At 42.7% G+C, this 6081-nt stretch overlaps 1 long non-coding RNA gene across 1 annotated transcript; it reads right to left on the reverse strand.

Annotated features, from left to right (window-relative positions):
- Positions 1–2308: 2308 nt before the first annotated feature.
- LOC125520465 lies at positions 2309–5272 on the reverse strand. Its single transcript, XR_007288687.1, has 5 exons — positions 4907–5272; positions 4738–4806; positions 3770–3867; positions 3294–3646; positions 2309–2576 (listed from the first exon to the last, which is right to left on the reverse strand). It is a non-coding gene; the product is annotated as an uncharacterized LOC125520465 (long non-coding RNA).
- Between the last annotated feature and the right edge of the window lie 809 nt (positions 5273–6081).

Genomic DNA, 6081 nt, shown 5'->3' on the forward strand with positions numbered 1-6081 from the left:
TTCCACTCTTGCTGCCCTAGTTTCCGTCATATCGGTGTTATGTTCCCGGATTTTGCGTTCCTTACACGGTTGGGTTATAATGGGAACCCCTTGACAGTTCAATTTGAATAAAACTCCTCCAGCAAGGCCCAACCTTGGTTTTACCATTTGCCTCACCACCACCTACTTTTCCCTTGAGAGTCGCGCTTCCGAGGGTCATCATTATTTTAACCCCCACGGGCCAGTGCTCCTCTGAGTGTTGGTCCACCTTGTCAGCCGCCGGTGGCCACCAGGGGCAACTCTGGGCTGGCCTATCGGAAGTTTGGACAATCCGGTGTGCCCTGAGAACGAGATATGTGCAGCTCCTATCGGGATTTGTCGGCACATTCGGGTGGCTTTGCTGGACTTGTTTTACCATTGTCGAGGATGTCTTGTAACCGGGATGCCGAGTCTGTCGGATTGTCTTGAGAGAAGGAATATTCTTCGTTGACCATGAGAGCTTGTGATGGGCTAAGTTGGGACACCCCTGCAGGGATTGAACTTTCGGAAGCCGTGCCCGCGGTTATGGGCATATGGGAATTTGTTAATGTCCGGTTGTAGAAAACATGAAGTTTATCTTAATTAAAATACATCAACCGCGTGTGTAGCCATGATGGTCTCTTCTCGGCAGGGTCCGGGAAGTGAATACGGTATTGGAGTAATGTTTGACGTAGGTTGTTCTAGGATCACTTATTGATCATAGTTCATCGATCATGCTTTTGCCTTCTCTTCTCGCTCTCATTTGCGTATGTTAGCCACCAAATATGCTAGTCTCTTGCTGCAGCTTCACCTCATACTTTTACTCTTCCTATAAGCTTAAATAGTCTTGATCGCGAGGGTGTGAGATTGCTGAGTCCTCGTGACTCACAGATTACTTCCTAAACCAGTTTCAGGTGCCGATGTTACCGTGCAGGTGACGCAACCAAGCTCAAGGAGGAGCTCGATGAAGACCTTGTTCATTGTGATGTTTCATTTTTCTTTTGATCAGTAGTGGAGCCCAGTTGGGACGATCAGGGATCTATGTAGCATTTGGGGTAGTCTTCTTTTATTTTGGTTCCATAGTCAGGCCTTGATTGTATCTGGATGATGTAATGCTTTAATCATGTATTGTGTGAAGTGGCGATTGTAAGCCAACTATGTATCTTTTTCCCGTATGTATTACATGGGTTGTGTGAAGATTACCTCACTTACGACATTGCTTTCAATGCGGTTATGCCTCTAAGTCGTGCTTCGACACATGGGAGATATAGCCGCATCGAGGGCGTTACAAAGGGGTCCTCGGGCGTCCGGCCTGTTAGCCATGGGCCGGACTGATGGACTGTGAAGATACGAAGACTGAAAACTGTACCCGTGTTCGGATGGGATTTTTCTTGGTGTGGAGGGCAAGCTTGTCGATCGAACATGTAGATTCCTTTCTTGGTAAGTGACCTTGTGTAACCCTAGACCCCCTGTGTCTATATAAACCTGAGGACTTAGTCCAAAGAGGGGAGAGACTCATTACCATAGTTATACAGGCTAGACTTCTAGAGTTTAGCCATTACAATCTCGTGGTAGATCAATTTTTGTAATACGCATATCCGTCAAGATCATCAAGCAGAAAGTAGAGTATTACCTCCATAGAGAGGGTCCGAACCTGGGTAAACATTGTGTCGCGCACAATTCGAGACCCCCTACCCGAGATCCGCCGGTTTTGACACCAACAGATACCCAGACATTCTGAGTAAATGTTCACTGACATAACTATTCTCCTCCATTTTGTAGCTGTAAAACTTATTGAAGACTTCATATCTCTCAATCTGGGCATTTGCTTGAAATATTAACTTCAACTCCTGAAACATCTCATATGCTCCATGACGTTCTAAACGTCATTGAAGTCCCGGTTCTAAGTCCTAAAGCGTGGCACACTAAACTATCGAGTAGTCATCAGTTTTGCCCTGCCAGGTGTTTACAACATCTGACGTTGCTCCTGCAGCGGGTTTGTCAGCTAGCGATGCTTAGAGGACACAATTCTTCTGTGTAGTAACGAGGATAATCCTCAAGTTACGGACCCATTCCGTATAGTTGCTACCATTATCTTTCAACTTAGCTTTCTGTAGGAACATACTAAAATTCAACGAAACAACAGAACGGGCCATCTATCTACAACAACATAGACATGAAAAATATTATCAGGTAATAAGTTCATGATAAATTAAAATTCAATTAATCAAATTATTTAAAAACTCCCACTTAGATAGACATCACTCTAATCATCTAAGTGATCACGTGATTCATATCAACTACACGATGTCCGATCATCACATGAGATGAAATAGTTTTCAATGGTGAACATCACTATATTGATCATATCTACTATATGATTCACGCTCAACCTTTCGGTCTCAGTGTTCTGAGGCCATATCTGCATATGTTAGGCTCGTCAAGTTTAACTCAAGTATTCTGCGTGTGTGAAACTGGCTTGCACCCGTTGTATGTGAACGTAGAGCTTATCATACCCAATCATCACGTGGTGTCTTGTCACTTGTGCTTCAAGCCTCGCGGCTAACTCCTCTCAATGCCTATAAATTGAACAAACACAACAACGTTGTACCTTTGATGAGATGAAAACAGACAAGATAACAAGGTACAAGAGTACCACTACGAGGCTTACAATCTATCAAATTAATAATCTAAAATAAAGCGGTACATTATTAAATGTCAAGGCAAGCATACAGATGGGTAAATGAAAGAGTAAACCCAAGAATAGCTTATAATGGTTAAAAAAACATGCAAAACCAAGAACTAGATTTCATTTATCTTTTTAAAAAGCACCAAGCAACACAAATAATATATCAAGTCAACAACCCAGGCAAGAAGAAACTATGCTAGGATAACAATTTTTCTAGAGCAAACTCTACCAGCCGATATCATTCTGCTAAAAGCAAGAACATAAAACAATGAACAAATCATACTAGATTTCAGGATTAGAAACCATGCATTACAATGTTATTCTCATGCCTTTGTGGTGCAGCAGCAAAAAACCATGCAGCAAAACGTGTATTTCTCATTACAAGCATATATTTTTTTATGTTACTTTGGATGATTGGATTTGGATGAAACAATACATAAACAACAAAGCATTCCTTAGTGCAACTTTCATTACAAGAACTGAAGGCGAATGTCTTGTTCACGTAGATTTGTATTCTCATTTTCTCACTATCATGGGTGCACTGCGCACATGCACAAAAGCAGGCAAAAAGAAAAAACCAGAACACAAAGAGAAACAAGACATGTACCTGTCACTTGCATCTCTCGCATCTCTATCCTTCTGTTCAATTCTTTCTTCTCAGATCTATGCTGATGAAGTAGAGGTCCCAGATCACCCGGATCTTGATGCATAACCCATGCTAGAAAGGAAGGTGATGTGGTGCAGAGTGACATACACATGATACGAGCAAGATAGAATTAAAGCCGGTGAGTCCACATTGATGTACACATTATTTAAGAAGCAAGTCCACACAATATATTACCATTTCTTTGGACATGGCAAGAGCGGCTTCGTCTTCATCTCTCAAAGCTTCTTCTGCAAAATGGGCCTCCTCTTCAACATTTGGTTCATACTCTGAGACACTGCGATCACCGACACCTCCTGCATTTTTGTCGGTTGCGCATTAGAGGCAGTAGGGTATACAAGTCTACAAGCTATGCTTTGTATGTCTCTAAGAGGTTGCTGCTCCGCATCCTTGCATTCTGCAATCCTTGCATCCCTTACCTTCAAATATGCCTCACTCTTGCTTTTCCTTTCCGCAAGATATGCCCTTGTTTCCCTCTCACTCTCCGGAAGTGTTGGCATTATTTTAGCAACTGAAGCTGTTAAAGATGAATAGTGAGTGAACTGAATGAATTACCAAAAGAACACTAGCCTATGGTAACACTAGATAAACAAATTCTGCTTAAACTTGTTTGGAAATGGACCTCAAAAGAAGCAACAATTTTACATGTGCAAATGTACTTTCCTGGAGCTTAAATGAATATAATAAAGTAGATAAGTCAGGATGCAAACACAGGATGCACTAATATTGTATATAACTAACTGTTTAAGTGAAAGCCATTTTACATGTCCAGAATGTTCAAAACAAAAAAAACAACAAAAAATACTATTACTGTTGCTGTTGGCATAGTTCCGAAAACCAGAAAGTTCACTATACTCTTTGAAAATTAAGGCTCAATGGATGGTGTTGTACGTTTGTAAAGTAGGAGCAGCTTGAGTTTACCATGTATCTGCTTTTATCAAGTTCTGGGCGTACGAAAATGCTTGTCAGCTTCATACCCTTAACATCATGGGTAGCAATCAGTTAGGAGCGGCAAGGCAAATATTAAGTGTACTTCTCTTTTACTCCGTATTTAGTAGTGGAGATAAAAGTACACTAGCACAGGGCTATACATCTCCGTAAGGTGTCAAAATCAAGTGCAGTCTCAGTGTTTATTCAGTTTTGACAGCACTAGTTAGGGACTATTTATGGGGCAGCAGAACCACAAGCAGGCAGTGGAATAACTTTCAAGTTTTAGCTAACCACAAGCAGACAGTAGAAATCAATTTAAGGTTTCAGGTTTTAACCACAAGCACTATGGCCGTGTGGTGCCTGAGTTCAGTTAAAGGGGCCAGCTGCTACCGTGTGTGGGTATGACTTGTAAAACTGGAAACTCTGAATTCCTCTCCAATACAACTCTGTATCTCACCTTCTCTCTTTCGTCAACCTCGCCTCGGTGCTTTTCTCCCGCAAATCCCTTCGTTGTATCCTGGTGATCCTAATTAACGAGAAGGGCGAGATGATTAGTGGCATGCATGAACCCTAATCACTGAACATTAAGGGCTTGAGGGATGAGGAAGGCGGGATGAGAAAATTACTAAGAGCCATCGTCGGTCGCTGTAATCGGTGGGGAAAGGCTCGCGCGCGGGTTGATGCGGTGGATCCGAGCTCCGCTGGTGGGGCGGCCTCCTTCAATCCGCCGTCGCCCGTCGCTGCAAATCAGGGGGAGAATAGAGAGGAGTGCTCGCGGGGCTGGTTGATGCTGTGGATCCGAGCTCGAACCGGCGGGACACCCAGCCGGCGATCCCCAATCTCCCGGCCCTGATCACTGCAATCGTGGGATAGGAGAACAGATTGAATCTGGCGAAAAAATGTCAGGGTGGGCGGTGGCTTTTAGTGGTGCCCCTTTGCGGGCGAAATAGAAGAGTAATTTTGGATGGGTCTTCGACGGGTGGGGACACAGGGTGGATGCGGAAAAGGATTTAGAGAAGTGGAGGGAGAGTACGTGGGTGGAGGGAAAATAGTTTTTTTTTTTAACGAGATGATTAATTCAGAATTTACAGCATATTTGTGCAATTTTGTGAACTATGTTGAATCCTTGCCACAACAAGTGAACACAGTCACGTATCGAGCAGTGTGAAAACAAGCTCATGTATTGTGGGGAGCCAGTAACCTAGGAGCTGGAGTTAGTTGCCGAACAAGTTGTCTGCTCCTGATTTGTAGTGGGGAGCCAGCAACCTAGGAGTTGGGAGTGGAGCTAACGATTTGCTGGAGTGGAGTGGATACGAACAGGCCCTTAATTTCCACATAATATTATGTAATTCATTTAATTCGAAATAAGTATCAAATGATTATTAAAAAGGCAAATCTTTCAAATACATTATGGTGTGTTTTTTCATGCAGTTTTTTTGGAGTTGTAAATAAATATGTCAAAAGTGGTAGACGGTGCGATGCGGGCTTCGTACGATATGGTGGTCAGATGGATTCAATTAAGATTGGTACACGGGAGTGGAGACACTTACTCCCTCCGTCACAGTTTAGAAGGCACGATTAAATTTGTGTGTGTTTCCACAATAGACAAGGTTTAGGGCGCATTGCATTTATTTCTAGTAGCTAATTAGTACTCCGATATACTATTTCTATATGCATGGGTAGTGTGAATGCTATTTTTTAGCACATCTCACAAGCAATAGATAACTACCTAGATCCTAAAGAATTTCCAAGCACACCTTCTAAACCGTGACGGAAGTAGTATTTGGAATTGGCAACGGTC

This window comes from Triticum urartu, chromosome 7 (assembly GCF_003073215.2).
Source record: "Triticum urartu cultivar G1812 chromosome 7, Tu2.1, whole genome shotgun sequence".
Taxonomy (NCBI): Eukaryota; Viridiplantae; Streptophyta; class Magnoliopsida; order Poales; family Poaceae; genus Triticum; species Triticum urartu.